This window comes from Heptranchias perlo, chromosome 3 (genome assembly GCF_035084215.1).
Source record: "Heptranchias perlo isolate sHepPer1 chromosome 3, sHepPer1.hap1, whole genome shotgun sequence".
NCBI lineage: Eukaryota > Metazoa > Chordata > Chondrichthyes > Hexanchiformes > Hexanchidae > Heptranchias > Heptranchias perlo.
Window position 1 is genome coordinate 48,339,267 of NC_090327.1, and position 17,905 is coordinate 48,357,171.

Genomic DNA, 17,905 nt, shown 5'->3' on the forward strand with positions numbered 1-17,905 from the left:
ACATACACCTCCAAGTCTCTCTGTTCCTCCACCCCCTTTAGAGTTGTAGCCTTTAGTTTATACTGCCTCTGTTCATTCTTCCTACCAAAATGTATCACCTCCGCACACTGCTCAGCGTTAAATTTCATCTGCCATCTGTCCACCCATTCCACCAGCCTGTCTATCACTATCCTCCTCACTGTTCACTACACTTCCAAGTTTTGTGCCATCTGCAAATTTTGAAATTGTGCCCTGTACAGCCAAGTCGAAGTCATTAATATATATCAAGAAAAGCAGTGCTCCCAGTACTGACCCCTGGGGAACACCACTGCATACCTTCCTCCAGTCTGAAAAACAACTGTTCACCAGTACCCACTGTTTCCCATTATTTAGCCAATTTCGTATCCATGCACCTTTTATTCCATGGGCTTTCAATTTTATTGACAAGCCTATTATGTGGCACTTTATCAAACGCCTTTTGGAAGTCCACATACACGACATCAACCGTGTTGCCCTCATCAACCCTCTCTGTTACCACATCAAAAAACTCAATCGAGTTAGTTAAACATGATTTGCCTTTAACAAATCCGTGCTGGCTTTCCCTTATTAATCTACACTTGTCCAAATGACTATTAATTTTGTCTCAGATTATTGTTTCTAAAAGCTTCCCCATCACCGAGGTTAAACGGACTGGGCTGTAGTTACTGGGCTTATCTTGACATTCTTTTTTGAACAAGGGTGTAACATTTGTAATTCTCCACCCATGTATCTAAGGAGGATTGGAAGATTGTGGCCAGTACTTCCGCAATTTCCACCCTTACTTCCCTCAGCTACCTAGGATGCATCCCATCCGGACCTGGTGACTTATCTATTTTAAGGCCTCAATCGGGAGCCCGGAGTCCAGAGTGAGCGCAGACCTGCGAGAGGCCGGGGACGGAGCATCAGAGCATCGGAGCAGGTGAAAAATGAGGTCCAGGGACTAGGCCTCAATCGGGAGCCCAGAGTCCAGAGTGAGCGCGGACCTGAGAGAGGCCGGGGGCAGAGCATCAGAGCATCGGAGCAGGTGAAAAGCGAGGCCTAGGGAGCGGGGAAAAAATCTAAAGTGACTCAGCACAAGGGACAGAACTGATTGGTGACTAGCTGGTGAGTTTTTTTTTAATCTTTAGTTTATTTCTGTTAAATTTAGTTAGTAATCTAATAAATAGAGAAATAGCAGGGCAGCTCAGACCCGTGAAATGCATGGCCTATGCCATGTGGGAACTCCAAGACATCTCCCGTGTACCTGGACAACCACAGGTGCAAGAAGTGTCGTCAGCTGGAGGAGCTCGAGCTCTGGGTTTCAGAGCTTGAGCAGCAGCTGGCGTCACTGCAGTGCATCCGCGAGGCTGGGAGTTTTGTGCATAGCACGTTTCAGGAGATGGTCACCCCGCAGCTTAAGAGAGTGCAGGCAGGGAGGGACTGGGTGACCGTCAGACAGAGAAGGACCAGGCAGGTAGAGTAGGAGTCCCCTGAGGGCATTTCGCTCTCTAACCAGTAATACTGGTGAGGGAGAGGGCTCCTCTGGGGAATACAGCCAGAGCCAAGTCCCGGTACCATGGGTGACTCAACTGTACGGGAGGGAGGAGGATGGTCAGGAAAGCAATAGTGATAGGGGATTTAATAGTTAGGGGAACAGACAGGCGTTTCTACGGCCGCAGACGTGATTCCAAGATGATATGTTGCCTCCCCGGTTCCAGGGTCAAGGATGTCACTGAGCGGCTGCAGAACATTCTGAAAGGGGAGGGTGAGCAGCTGGAGGTCGTGGTCCACATTGGTACCTACAACATAGGTAGAAAGAGGGACAAGGTCCTGCAGGCAGATTTTAGGGAGCTAGGAAAAAGATTAAAGAACAGGACTTCAAGGATTACTCCCGGTGCCACGCGCTGGCGAGTATAGAAATAGGAGGATAGAGCAGATGAATGCATGGCTGGAGGGGTGGTGTAGGAGGGAGGGCTTTAGATTCCTGGGGCATTGAGACCAGTTCTGGGGGAGATGGGACCTGTACAGGCCGGACGGGTTGCACCTCAACAGAGCTGGGACCAATGTCCTCGCAGGGAGGTTCACAAGTGCTGTGGGGGAGGGTTTAAACTAATTTGGCAGGAGGGTGGGCACCAGAATGCAGCATTGGAAAGGAGAAACAAGGTGCACAAAGGATTGGGAGAGACAGATAGCACTAGAGTAAGAAATAGTACAGTATTAGGTGGGATCAGACTAAGGGAGAATACAAGAAGGTCTAAGATAGGTTTACATGCATGTGTGTAAACGCGCGAAACATGGTAAATAAGATTGGTGAGCTGCAGGCGCAAATGGGAATGTGATGTTGTGGCAATAATGGAGATCTGGCTCTAAAAAGGGCTAGATTGGGCACTAAATATCCCTGGATTCAAGGTGTTCAGGAAAGATAGAGAAGGAAAGGAAGGAGGAGGGGGGGGTGGCAGTATTGATTAAGGAGAATATTGCAATGCTGGAGAGAGAAGATGCTCTTGAGGGGTCAAGGACAGAATCTATACGGTTTGATTTAAGAAACAATAGAGGTGCCATTACACTACTGGGTGTATTCTATAGGCCACCAACTAGTGGTAAGGATATAAAGGAGCAAATTTGCAGGGAACTGACAGAGTGGTGCAAGAACCCTAGAGTAGTGATAATGGGGGACTTCAACTATCCTAATATAGACTGGGACAGTAATAATGTAAAGGACAAAGAGGGGGAGGAATTTCTGAAGTGTGTTCAGGAGAACCTTCTTGATCAGTATGTTTCTGACCCAACGAGTAAGGAGGCATTGCTGGATCTGGTTCTGGGGAATGAGATCAGTCAAGTGGACCAAGTGTCAGTGGGAGGAACATTTAGGGAGCAGTGATCATGGTATCATAAGGTTTAGATTAGCTATGGAAAGGATACAGAGCAATCTAGAGTAAAAATACTTAATTGGAGGAGGGCCAATTTTAGTGGGTTGAGAACGGATCTGGCCGAGTAAATTGGATTCAAAGGTTGGCAGGCAAAACTGTAATTGAACAATGGGCGGCCTTTAAAGAGGAGATGGTTCAGGTACAGTCTAGATACATTCCCACGAGGGGGAAAGGTAGGACAACCAAAGCCAGACCTCCCTGGATGGCGAAAGAGATAGAGGTCAAAATGAAGCAGAAAAAGGCGGCGTAGAACAGATGTCAGGTTGTTAATGCAAGTGAGAACCAGGTTGAGCATAGAAAGTTTTGAGGGGAAGTAAAAAAGGAAATAAGAGGGGCAAAGAGAGAGTATGAGAATAGACTGGCAGCTAACATAAAAGGGAATCCAAAAGTCTTCTATAGGCATATAAATAGTAAATGGATAGTAAGAGGAGGGCTGGGGCCGATTAGTGAGCAAAAAGGAGACCTATGGATGGAGGTAGAGGGCATGGCAGAGGTACTAAATGAGTATTTTTCATCTGTCTTTACCAAGGAAAAAGATATGGCCAAAGCCACAGTAAAAGAGGAGGTAGCTGAGATACTATATGGGATAAAAATTGATAAAGAGGAGGTACTAGAAAGGCTGGCTGTACTGTCAAGCCCTCTAAGAAGAATAGAAGAATCATCAGATATTCCAGCACATCTAGTATCTGAGATGTTCAGTGGAGCCTGTAAGAATATGGTTTAAAACAAGCATAGAAAATAGGAAGGCATAGGTCCGCATCTCTGAGGATAATAACTTACAGAAACCTAAGATTGTCATTGAAAGAGTGCTGAGGCATTGAATCGTGAAAAACAGTAAAATTCACAAGATAGGGTGTCCTAACCTACTATAAACATACTAAGACCTGATAACGGTAAAAGTTTACCTAAACACTAAGACATTAAACAATCCTTGATGGTTTTTGGAGAGTCAGCACAGTAGGATGGTTTACAAACAGGAGATAAGACCAATGGTGCTTACGTACAGAACAACGCAGACAAATAGTATAAAGATAGGGCACGCTCCCTCCCAAAAGTTGGAGCTCTCAAGAGGGTACAGTTGGAAATCCATCAGGTTGTATTGATTGCTTGTCATTTAATGTAATCTGTTGACAGTTGTACTTTAACTATAATACTGTTGAATGTAATGTTGAAGACAGCTGTAGTGCAACTCCGTTTTAAGTCAATCTATTAAATTTGCTATTTTATAACCACTCGGGCTAGAATCAAATGGAAGTTATTGTTGATGGATTAACAACCCATAGTTCTGACAGTAATGGAGAAATCCGCTAACGTAATGGCGTCCCTGGGTGGGGGGATTATGTTAGCGGATTTCACACATAAACCTATACATATTGCTTCTAGGTTTGATTTGGTTAATACAGAAACCTACAGGGTATCATAATATCAAGAAATCATGGACTTAAAAGATTCTCCAGCTCTCCTTTTACTAATATCCATCTTGTGGATATTTTTTCTGAGTATCATTTCTCCCTAGCCCAATTTCATTGTTAACTGAAAGGAATTTGACCCTGAATTTTGGAAATCCAAATTACTATGTCCCTCTTTACATTAATTTCAATCCCTCTGATTGGTACCAGTGTTTCCTGATTGTTTCATTAATTAGTCGGTTTCTCTAAGGAGCATGTGTCAGTGCCTTGTTTAGATCTCACTCTCCTGGGCCACATTAACCATTTCATGTCATGCTATTGTCAAGTAACTGAGAATGTCTGAGACCCATATTCTTACAGAGCCCAGTATAATTTGTGAATCTTCCTTGTCACATAACCATCAGACTGCAGCTTTTCAGCGCACAGAGACCCTCAAAGATTAAATGTATTTACATCAAAAATGTCTCTCAAATAATGCAATTAGTGAAATTACTTTACCATACAGGGTGCAGTTGGGGTTTAAAAACTTTGTACACCATAATATTGCAACCTATTAATTAGTAATTGAATAATTGTGACATCTAAAACAAAATGTTTACTTGAATATTCAATTATTATTAGATATTTTGACAATCAGGTATGTGGAGATTTTTTTTTTCTCTCAAATGTTTCTTCCCGGAAGGCATTGAATCCACCCTGGGCTATAGTTTCATGGGTTCCAGATGCCCTTGGTACCTTGCCCAAATGACCCTTATTTCTGTGAGCCTTAACAATGATTGGGTTCTAACACAGGGATTATTGTAGTCCAACTGCTTTCTGTCCTCACCCAGTGTCCACAGGTGTAGCTAGATACTAATTGGGAGTGTAAACCGAGACCAATTTTCCCTCCTCTGTCCAATGGGCAGGGCTAGTTGTACATTCCTTCTTGGTATCCTGGCTGAGATCAGCTATGGTTAAAGTAGACAATTGATTAATTCAAGTTTAAGGAGCCTCTAAATTTGGAAAGATACTTGTTTCAAGGTAACCCCCCCTCATTGATACGGTGCATGCAGTATGTCTGTTTAGAGAAGAATGATTAACAATATTATTTGTGGAAATATTAGCAGGTTAATTTGCAGGTCCAGCGCTATGGAGAGTTATAGTTGAATTTCTGTTTTTTCAGGTGCAAAATGGTATCGTTTTCTGCTGCTAAATATTTTAACCACATTAACAGAATGAAGCAGATGATGCAGTTATTGCACATGGTGTGTTACTCCATAGTTTTACATCATACTAATACAAGATGAGCAGTGTAACTATGTTTCTCATTTGGTATGAGACCACTTGGATGAAGTAGTCTTTAGGTATTGAGTGTGCTATCAACAGCAGGAATGGGGTGGTGTATTCCCACTACTGGCGGCACACTGTAATATAAAAGAGGCAAACTCTGCACCCACATCTTGTGGGTAGAATTAGCAGAGGTACTGAAATAAATTCATTTTTTTCTATTATTCTCCCAACAGGACCCATGATCACCAGTGACATACTGCAAAAGTAAAAAGGTGAGAGCGGTGCTCGGAGGTTGAGGGTCTGTCATAACAAAAATGTAAAATAATTCTGTTTTTCATCAGTTGCAGTAGTTCAAACAGTGTGATGCCACTTACTGTAAAATTAAAGTTTAAAAACAAATCAATTGATCAACCCATTTTATGTTTCCAGTGTTGAAAAAGTGCTGACTATCCATTGACTTTTTTGTAAGATTAGAAATATGATTGCAGTTGAAGGTCAAAGCTCAGTGAATGCATTTAAAGACACTTGTACAGAATTGTGCTTGGACTGAATAACGCTGCTGCTCACTTGCACCGTTCTAGAAGTGCTGCTGATGTCAAACCGGTCGGTATATTATAACTGTACCATAAGAGAGAGGGAGAGCTGCACACTGACTGGGGCACCTTTGCCCAGTACATCATCAGGGAATCAGGACAGACCAGGGATAGGTGCCTTTGTCCACTGAACCCCCAAAGGAGTCACACTAAAGAAATGATGTGGACTAAAGAAAGGACAACTTCTGTTGGACTTGTGGGTCTTGCACTGCGGAATGTTTTATTGTTTGGTGGGGTTATTGACCCAGTGCAGTTTCGCACCTGCTGGTTGACAGTTGGTTAATTAGATTTTGTGACATTTATTGTAACAGTGAGGTACGGAGTGTACTGAGTGTAACAATTTTTTAATATATTTGATACAAGGCAGCTGGAGTAAGTGGAGGCGGGGTGGAGGGGGGGGGGGGGGGGTAGCGGTGGAAGTGGTCCTCTGTTCATCATCAAGATGTTTCTTCCAATCTCATTTACTCTAGAATAGTTTCAGGGGATAGAACAGAATGAGTTTCAAAACATATTAAGTAAAAATAATAAATTAGAGTGAGTAAATAGAAATCATTCAATAAACAATATCTTGAAAATAATTTCTATTAGAGTTAAGTATATAATTAGGTATGGCTGGATCAGAGTCCAGAGTGATGTGTGTGGAATGCATGAAGTGGACCTGCCCAGACTGGCGAGCAATCCAGGGTGAATACATATGTATGAGGTGTTCGAAGACTGCACTCCTCAAGCAGATAACTGCACAGTTTGAGAGTCAACTGAAGACACTCCGCAACATCTGGTAAGGAGAAGGTTTGCTGGAGCAGATGTTCTAGAGGGTGGTCACCTCACCGGTCACTAGGAGTAGTGAAGCTGGTAAAGGGGTCTGGTGACCATCGGCAGAAAGAGTAGGAAGCGGCAGGTGAGGATTGAAAGGGATATTCTGGAACGTTCCCAGTGGATTGGAAGATAGCAAATGCAACACCGTTATTCAAGGAAGGAGGGAGAGAGAGAAAACTGTTAGCCTGACATCAGTAGTCTGGAAATGCTGGAATCTATTATTACGGACATGGTAACATGGCATTTAGTAAATCATAATATGATTAGGCAGAGTCAACATGGTTTTATAAAAGGGAAATCATATTTGACAAATCTACAGGAGTTTTTTGAGGATGTAACTAGCAGGGTAAATAAAGAGGATGTAGTATATTTGGAATTTCAAATGGCATTCGATAAGGTGCCACACAAAAGGATGTTACACAAGATAGGGGCTCATGGGGTTGGGGGTAACATATTAGCATGGAAAATGAAGCAGTCCGAGCCCGCATGCAGCAAGACCTGGACAACAGCCAGGCTTGGGCTGATAAGTGGCAAGTAACATTCACGCCAGACAAGTGCCAGGCAATGACCATCTCCAACAAGAGAGAGTCTAACCACCTCCCCTTGACATTCAACGGCATTACCATCGCCGAATCCCCCACCATCAACATCCTGGGGGTCACCATTGACCAGAAACTTAACTGGACCAGCCACATAAATACTGTGGCTACAAGAGCGGGTCAGAGGCTGGGTATTCTGCGGCGAGTGACTCACCTCCTGACTCCCCAAAGCCTTTCTACCATCTACAAGGCACAAGTCAGGAGTGTGATGGAATACTCTCCACTTGCCTGGATGAGTGCAGCTCCAACAACACTCAAGAAGCTCGACACCATCCAGGACAAAGCAGCCCGCTTGATTGGCACCCCATCCACCATCCTAAACATTCACTCCCTTCACCACCGGCGCACAGTGGCTGCAATGTGTACCATCCACAGGATGCACTGCAGCAACTCCCCAAGGCTTCTTCGACAGCACCTCTCAAACCCGCGGCCACTATCACTTAGAAGGACAAGAGCAGCAGGTACACGGGAACAACATCACATGCATGTTCCCCTCCAAGTCACACACCATCCCGACTTGGAAATATATCGCCGTTCCTTCATCATCGCTGGGTCAAAATCCTGGAATTCCCTTCCTAACAGCACTGTGGGAGAACCTTCACCACACGGACTGCAGCGGTTCAAGAAGGCGGCTGACCACCACCTTCTCAAGGGCAATTAGGGATGGGCAATAAATGCCGGCCTCGCCAGTGACGCCCACATCCCATGAACGAATAAAAAAAAAATAGAGGATTGGTTAACGGACACAAAACGGCGAGTAGGAATAAACAGGTCATTTTCAGGTTGGCAGGCTGTAACTAGTGGGGTGCTGCAAGGATCAGTGCTTGGGTCTCACCTATTTACAATCTATATTAATGACTTAGTTGAAGGTACTGAGTGTAATGTATCCAAGTTCGCTGACAATACAAAGTTAGGTGGGAAAGTAACCTGTGAGGAGGACACAAAGAGTCTGCAAATGGTCACAGACAGGTTAAGTGAGTGGGCAAGAAGGTGGCAGATGGAATATAATGTGGTGAAATGTGAGGTTATTCACTTTGGAAGGAAGAATAGAAAAAAGGATTTTATTTAAATGGTGAGAAACTATTAAATGTTTGCGTTCAGAGGGATTTGGGTGTCCTTGTACACGAAACACAGAAAGTTAACATGCAGGTACAGCAAGCAATTAGGAAGGCAAATGGTATGTTGGTCTTTATTGCAAGGGGGTTGGAGTACAAGAGTAAGGAAGTCTTGCTGCCATTGTACAGGGCTTTTGTGAGACCGTACCTGGGGTACTGTGTACAGTTTTGGTCTCCTTACCTAAGGAAAGATATACTTGCCTCAGAGGCGGTGCAAAAAAGGTTCACTAGATTGATTCCTGGGACGAGAGAGTTGTCCTATGAGGCGAAACTGAGTAGAATGGGCCTATACTTTCTGAAGTTTAGAAGAATGAGAGGTGGTCTCATTGAAACATATAAAATTCTGAGAGGGCTTGACAAGGTAGATGCTGAGAGGCTGTTTCCCCTGGCTGAAGAGTCTCAAACTCTTTTTTTATTTGTTCATGGGATGTGACGAGGCCGGCATTTATTGCCCTTCCCTAATTGCCCTTGAGAAGGTGGTGGTGAGCTGCCTTCTTGAACCGCTGCAGTCCGTCTGGTGAAGGTTCTCCCACAGTGCTGTTAGGAAGGGAGTTCCAGGATTTTGACCCAGCGACGATGAAGGAACGGCGATATATTTCCAAGTCGGGATGGTGTGTGACTTGGAGAGGAACGTGCAGGTGGTGTTGTTCCCATGTGCCTGCTGCCCATGTCCTTCTAGGTGGTAGAGGTCGCGGGTTTGGGAGGTGCTATCGAAGAAGCCTTGGTGAGTTGCTGCAGTGCATCCTGTGGATGGTACACACTGCAGCCACAGTGCGCCGGTGGTGAAGGGAGTGAATGTTTAGGGTGGTGGATGGGGTGCAAATTAAGCAGGTTGCTTTGTCCTGGATAGTGTTGAGCTTCTTGAGTGTTGTTGGAGCTGCACTCATCCAGGCAAGTGGAGAGTATTCCATTACACTCCTGACTTGTGCCTTGTAGATGGTGGAAAGGCTTTGGGGAGTCAGGAGGTGAGTCACTCGCCACAGAATACCCATCCTCTGACCTGCTCTTGTAGCCACTGTATTTATGTGGCTGATCCAGTTAAGTTTCTGATCAATGGTGACCCCCAGGATGTTGATGGTGGGGGATTCGGCGATGGTAATGCCGTTGAACGTCAATGGGAGGTTGTTAGACTCTCTCTTGTTGGAGATGGTCATTGCCTGGCACTTGTCTGGCGTGAATATTACTTGCCACTTATGAGCCCAAGCCTGGATGTTGTCCAGGTCTTGCTGCATGCGGGCTCGGACTGCTTCATTATCTGAGGGGTTGCGAATGGAACTGAACACTGTGCAATCATCAGCGAACATCCCCATTTCTGACCTTATGGTGGAGGGAAGGTCATTGATGAAGCAGCTGAAGATGGTTGGGCCTAGGACACTACCCTAGGAACTCCTGCAGCAATGTCCTGAGGCTGAGATGATTGGCCTCCAACAGCCACTACCATCTTCCTTTGTGCTAGGTATGACTCCAGCCACTGGAGAATTTTCCCCCTGATTCCCATTGACTTAAATTTTACTAGGGCTCCTTGGTGCCACACTCGGTCAAATGCTGCCTTGAAGTCAAGGGCAGTCACTCTCACCTCACCTCTGGAATTCAGCTCTTTTTTCTATGTTTGGACCAAAGCTGTAATGAGGTCTGGAGCCGAGTGGTCCTGGCAGAACCCAAACTGAGCATCGGTGAGCAGGTTATTGGTGAGTAAGTGCTGCTTGATAGCACTGTCGACGACACCTACCATCACTTTGCTGATGATTGAGAGTAGACTGATGGGGCAGTAATTGGCCGGATTGGATTTGTCCTGCTTTTGTGGACAGGACACACCTGGGCAATTTTCCACATTGTCGGGTAGATGCCAGTGTTGTAGCTGTACTGGACCAGTTTGGCTGGAGGCGCGGCTAGTTCTGGAGCACAAATCTTCAGCACTACAGCCGGGATGTTGTCAGGGCCCATAGCCTCTGTTGTATCCAGTGCACTCAGCCATTTCTTGATATCACTAGGGAACATAGTTTCAGGATAGGGAGTCAGCCATTTAGGACTGAGATGAGAAGAAATTTCTTCACTCAGAGGGTTGTGAATCTTTAGAATTCTCTACCCCAGAGGCCTGTGGATACTCAGTCATTGAGTATATTCAAGGCTGAAATCGATAGATTTTTGGACTCTAAGAAATCAAAAGATATGTGGATTAGGTGGGAAAGTGGTGTTGTGGTCAAAGATCACCCATGATCTTAGTGAATGGCGGAGCAGGCTCGATGGGCCCCATGGCCTACTCCTGCTCCTATTTCTTATGTTCTTATGTTCTTATCTTTGGAGCTGGATTTGTCTAATCGGTTTAGCTGTTTAAATATCAGTGATGTGGACAAAAAGGGTGTCACAGAGGAGGGTAATCATGAGTCACTACACGGCACTGAGGAGCAAGTGGTTACACATGGGGGAAACTGTACAGGTAGTAAGAGAAGGCGAGTGGTGTTTGTGAGGTATTCTATGGTCAGTATATATATATGGAGATCCGAGTGGCATGTCGCTTCCCAGGTGCCAGGGATCAGGACGTGACGGAGCAAATACAAAAATTCTGGAATGGGAGGGCGAGCAGCCAAATGTTGTGGTTCTAATGACATAGATAAGAGTAGGTTCAAGGTTCTGCAAAGGAATTTCAATGAATTAACTTCTCGATTAAGAATTAGAACCTCTCGGGTAGTAATTTCTGGATTACTCCCAGTATAACGTGCTGTTCCTGACAGGGAGAGAAAGATTAGGATTGTTAATGCATGGCTGGAAGGATGGTGCAGAAGGGAAGGTTTCAGATTCCTGGGACACTGAGACCACTTTTGAGGCCAGGGAAGGCTATACAGATGGGATGGTCTTTACCTAAATTCATAGAAGATAAATAGGTTAGGGGGATAAGATTTAAAATAGTTAGGGGACGGGAAGGGAAAATCCACACTGTAAGTCAAAAAGTGAAAGAAAAGGACCAACAGGACACATGGGCAGGGTGGGGACAGTTACCCAGATAAGAGTTCTGTAAACAAGTGCATGCAGCATAAGAGATAAAACAAGTGAGTTAGAAGCACAAATTTAGCTTAAAGGATATGATGTAGTAGACATTACAGAGACCTGGCTACAAGCTGGACATGTTTGGGAGCGAAATATTCCAGGCTATAGGATCTTTAGAAAGGAAAGGAAAATTGGGAAAGGAGTGGGAATAGCAAAATTGATAAAAGACACAATTACCACAGTAGAAAGAAGGGATTTTAGTAAGGGTGATTGGGCAGTGAAAACACTATGGGTAGAATTAAGGAACAGCAAAGGATAGCGAGGCTTGAACAAGTCCAGGGAACAATAGACCACTAAGCTTAACATTGGTGGTAGGAAAGATAATGGAATCTTTACTCAAAGATGTAATAGAAAAAAATCTGGAAAAGAAGAGTAGGCAGCATGGATTTCAGAAGGGAAGGTCATGCTTGACCAACCATATTGAATTCTTTGAAGAAGTAACAGAAAGAGTAGACAAGGGTAATGTAGTAGATGTAATATATTCGGATTTTCAAAAGGCCTACGATTAACTCATGACTAAGGTCAGAGCATGTGGAGTCAGGGGACAGATAGCAGAATGGCAAGCTGGCTACAAAACAGAAAACAGGGAGTGGGGGTTATGGATAGCTACTCAGACTGGCAAAATGTGGGAAGTGGTGTTCCGCAGGGATTAGTGTCGGGACCACTGTTGTTCACAATTTATATCAACGATTTGGACTCGGGGATTGGAAGTACAATTTCAAATTTGCGGACGACACCAAATTGAGGAGTGTAGTTAATACAAAGGAAGAATGCGTCAACACGCAAGAGGACATTAATAAACTTGCAAAATGGGCACGTAATTGTCAAATGGATTTCAATATAGATAAGTGTGAGGTGGTGCATTTTGGTAGGAAGAATAAGGAGGCTACATACTTGGATAACAAGAGTCTAAATGGGATAGAGGAGCAAAGGGATCTGGGGTACAGATACACAAATCACTAAAAGTGGTGATGTAGGTTAATAAGGCCATAAAAAAGGCAAACCTAGCACTGGGGTTCATTTCTAGAGGGATAAAATTGAAAAGAAAAGAAGTTATGTTGGGATCATAGAAAGTTACGGCACAGAAGGAGGCCATTCGGCCCATCGTGTCTGTGTCCTCCAGAAAAGAGCTATCCAGCTTAAGCCCACTTTCCAGCACTTGGTCCGTAGCCCTGTAGGTTATGGCACCTCAAGTGCACATCCATGTACTTTTTAAATGAGTTGAGGGTTTTTGACTCTACCGCCCTTTCAGGCAGTGAGTTCCAGATCTCCACCATCCTCTGGTTAAAAAAAATTCTCCTCAGCTCCCCTCTAACCCTTTTACCAATTACTTTAAATCTATGCCCCCTGGTCACTGATCCCTCTGCTAAGGGAAACAGGTCCTTCCCGTCCACTCTATCTAGGCCCCTCATAATTTTATACACCTCAACTAAATCATCCCTCAGGCTCCTCTGTTCCAACGAAAACAACCCCAGCCTATCCAATCTTTCCTCATAGCTAAAATTCTCCAGTCCTGGCAACATCCTCGTAAATCTCCTCTGTACCCTCTCCAGTGCAATCACATCTTTCCTGGAATGTGGTTACCAGAACGATACGCAGTATTCAAGCTGTGGCCTAACTAATGTTTTATACAGTTCTAGCATAACCTCCCTGCTCTTATATTCTATGCCTTGGCAAATAAAGGAAAGTATCCCGTATGCCTTTTTAACCACCTTATCTACCTGTCCTGCTACCTCCATGGATCTGTGGACATGCACTCCAAGGTCCCTCTACACTTCTCAGTATCCTACAATTTATTGTGTATTCGGTTGGCTTGTTTGCACTCCCCAAATGTATTACCTCACACTTCTCCGGATTGAATTCCATTTGCCACTTTTCTGCCCACCTTACCAGTCCATTGATATCTTCCTGCAGTCTAAAGCTTTCCTCCTAACTATCAACCACATGGCCAATTTTTGTGTCATCTGCAAACTTCTTAATCATGCCCCTTATATTTAGGATGTGGAGATGCACTTTTCTCTGGAAAAGAGAAGGCTGAAGGGTGACCTGATATAGGTCTTTAAGATAATGAAAGGTTGGATGGGGTAAACGTAGAGAAAATGTTTCCATTTGTGGGGGAGTCCAAAACTAGAGGTCATAAATATAAGATAGTCACTAATAAATCCAATAGGGAATTCAGGAGAAACTTCTTCACCCAGAGAGTGTTAAGAATGTAAAACTCATTACTATAAGGAATAGTTGAAGCGGCTAGCATAGATGCATTTTAGGGGAAACTAGATAAACACATGAGGAAGAAGGGGAATAAAAGGATATGTTGATAGGGTTAGATGAAGAAGGTTGGGAGGAGTCTCACGTGGAGCATAAACACCGGCAGGGACCTGTTGGGCCGAATGGCCTGTGTCTGTGCTGTACATTCTTTGTAATTCTTTGAATTGAACTCATAGTCGTATCTTAATTTATAACTCCTACAGAGAATTTCTCACCAAAATGTCTGTATAACTATAAATGGTTTTTGTAAGGATCTGTTCATTATTTTCACTGTAGAGAGTAACCATGAAGTACCTGATGAGTGACATAATGGGGTATAATCAGCCTGAAAAGAGAGAAAATGTTTGGTAAGTGAAATATTCATTCAAATGGAAAAGTTTCATGAACAGTCATTTAAAATACAAAAAATACAGTGAGTCCTGATAAATGCACCTAATATATTAGTGCTATCATCCAGAGAGCATTTCTGTTTAAGGACACGGGAACCATTTTACATTCAAAGTGGTTATCACGAGTCTGCTCCATCTGGTTGTTTCTTATTTATATTATGACATTAGCTTTAGAACTCATTGTATACCCTGAAGATATTGAATTGCTTAAGGAAGACCTTCACAGGATATGTCATTATGCCAGCTAAGGGAATCCCTGCAGAATGCCTCCTCTACTCGATATATAGTCCCAGACCTGCTGGAAGCAAATATATTTTAAATCAGTCTTCAATGAATTTGTTGAGATGTCCCAAATTGGCAAGTGATGAGCATGTATTGCAGCAGAAGTCTGAGTCCCTACTGGCGATGCTCATACTGTACAAGTCAGAATGCTTGTTTATGCAGCAGTATGCAGCCAATACTGTGTTTTTCCAGGATGGGGCAGCTCTAGGTTGTCTCCTAGATGTGCCTGAAGTGCCGTTTCCCTTTGAAATAAATACAACTGCCCCAAGTTGCAGACAGCCTCTCCTTGTAATTGATATCACCGGAATGGCTGTAGAGGAGAGGGGTCTCCAGGAGGTAGCAAATTTGAAGGCATGTTTGACAAATACTCAGATAGACAGTGGGGATTATTTTAAACAGATTGTACTTCCCCAACAGTTTCCTTCCCTTATAACTGATCTGTCTCTGTGAAATATCTCATACCCTCTTAGCTCTATATCTTATCCTTCTGATCACAGCCATGCTGACAATGACAAAAATACACAATCTGCGCATACGTCTAAATCCAGAACTTTTATTCCTAATGGGCCTCGTATGAGTATAAAACAGTTGAGTTAATCCTTCATCACTTTCCTATCCCTATATCATTCTTTTAATTATGCATTTGCATTTCTTTCTCAACGTTGAATACTTTCTTCTCCTGTCTCTTGATCGGCCAGATTTGCTCAGAGTATTACTTTCTTCCCCTTTTCTAAATTTAATCCATCCTTCCTATACAAGTTCCTCTTGCCTAAGAAACTTCCCCAGTTATCAACAGCCTCTGCACATATCCTAATAATCATTCACTGAAGTTAATTACCTTGTTCATTCTTTTGATGCGCTCAGTTAATGCTGATAACAACATATGTATACTGTCACATATATATCCACAGCACCTTTATATTTCTCCTTTAGTTCCTCAGACTATTCTATCCATGATATAATTTGTTACTGCATATACTGGTACCTGTTTATCACCAACATCTCTCATTCATGCTAAGTGAATAAAATGTCATGGAAAAATAAGCTGCTCACTTAAGAATTCACCATTGTTACTGACTTCAGTGAATTTTCTGGTGCACATATTTAATTGAAATGGGAGGTTTTCAAATAATATTAATAAAGGCTTTTGACAAGGTGCCACATCAAAGGCTACTGCACAAAATAAGAGCTCATGGTGTAGGGGGTAACATATTAGCATGGATTGGTTAGCTAACAGGAAACAGAGAGTAGGCATAAATGGGTCATTTTCAGGTTTGCAACATATAACGGGTGGAGTGCCAAAGGGATCAATGCTTGGGCCTCAACTATTTACCATCAATATCAATATCTTGGATGAAGGGACTGAATGTATGGTTGCTAAATTTGCTGAGGTAGGTAGGAAAGTAAGTTGTGAAGAGGACATAAGGAGTCTGCAAAGGGATATAGATAGGTTAAGTGAGTGGGCAAAAATTTGGCAGATGGAGTATAATGTGGGAAAATGAGAACTTGTCCACTTTGGCAGGAGGAATAGAAAAGCAGTATATTATTTAAATGGAGAGAGATTGCAGAACTCTGAGGTACAGAGGGATCTCGGTATCCTAGTACATGAATCACAAAAGGTTTGTATGCAGGTACAGCAAGTGATTAGGAAGGCAAATGGAATGTTGCCATTTATTGCAAGGGGAATAGAATATAAAAGTAGAGATGTTTTGCTACAGTTGTACAGGGCATTGGTGAGACCACAGAATACTGTGTGCAGTTTTGGTCTCCTTATTTAAGAAAGGACATAATTACTTTAGAGGTGGTTCAGAGAAGGTTCACTTGACTGATTCCTGGGATGAGGGGGTTATCTTATGAGGAAAGGTTGGACAAGTTGGGCCTGTATATATTGGAGTTTAGAAGAATGAGAGATGATCTTGTTGAAACATATAAGATCCTGAGGGGACTTGAAGGGGTAGGTGCTGAGAGAATGTCTCCCCTTGTGGGAGAGACGAGAACTAGGAGACACAGTTTAAATATAAGTGGTCTCCCATTTAAGACGGAGATGAGGAGAAATTTTTTCTCTGAGGGCCGTGAGTCTGTGGAACTCTCTTCCCCAGAGAGCGGTGGCGGCAGGGTCATTGAATATTTTAAAGGCTGAGTTAGATAGATTCCTGATTAACAAGGAAGTCAGAGGTTATAATTAGATGGGAAAGTAGAGTTGAGGTCACAATCAGATCAGCCATGATCTTATCAAATGGCAGAGCAGACTCGAGGGGCCGAATGGCCTACTCCTGCTCTTAATTCGGACACTCGTACGTATGTTCGTAAGAAGATCTCCTTTTTTGTCCCTAATCCGTCCCACCCTTCCTTTGTCTACCCTTTTACTATTTATATGTTTATAAAAGACTTTTGGGTTCCCTTCATCGATCAGTTGTACTCTGTGCTTCATGCAATAATCACTGAGGAGTCCTCGGAGTGATGGCCATTCTGATGCTCTCCTCCATGCAGCCAACCTCCAAAGCAGCTGGGGTCACTTGCCCAGGAATGTCCATGTCTAGGTCTTTTTTGAATGCAAAGTTCTGCAGGGCATAGCAGACTAGAACTATTCAAGACACAGATGCTGGAGCAAATTGCAGGGCCATTCCTGACTTTAAGAACCTAGTAGTTCTCTCAATGTCCACTTTGCATTGGTTTCATTGTAGCACTCCTCTGCTGATGTGCATGTAACTCATAGAGGGGACAATATCAATGGAATCAGTGGGTAGATATCGTCACCAACCATGCCATCCATTTACATGATTTTCTTCCTTGAAGAGCACAGAGAAGGCCAAATTCTGAAGGATGAATATTTTATAGCAACTTTCAGCAAATCAAGATTCTTTGCATCTGGTCACACACAATTTGGACTTTGAGCAATGGTAATCCTTTTTGTTCAGTGAAAGTTGAGGGGGTTGACCGTGGGAGTTTGCAAAGTAATGTGGGTTCCATCTATTGCAATCTGCACCTTGGAAAAGCCAACAACTCCATAAAACTGGATGGTACTATCTCGCTGCTGCTATGCTGTGATGCCAAGGTGGATGCATTCCCCAGCTCTGTGGAAAAGTCACCTGATAAATCACAGAATCATGGAAAGGTTACAGCATGGAAGGAGGCCATTCGGCCCATCGAGTCCGCGCTGGCTCTATGCAAGAGCAATCCAGCTAGTCCCACT

At 43.5% G+C, this 17,905-nt stretch overlaps 1 long non-coding RNA gene across 1 annotated transcript; it reads left to right on the forward strand.

Annotated features, from left to right (window-relative positions):
- Positions 1-766: 766 nt before the first annotated feature.
- LOC137306236 (uncharacterized) lies at positions 767-14,388 on the forward strand. Its single transcript, XR_010958848.1, has 3 exons — positions 767-1,122; positions 5,839-5,877; positions 14,318-14,388. It is a non-coding gene; the product is annotated as an uncharacterized lncRNA (long non-coding RNA).
- Positions 14,389-17,905: the final 3,517 nt, after the last annotated feature.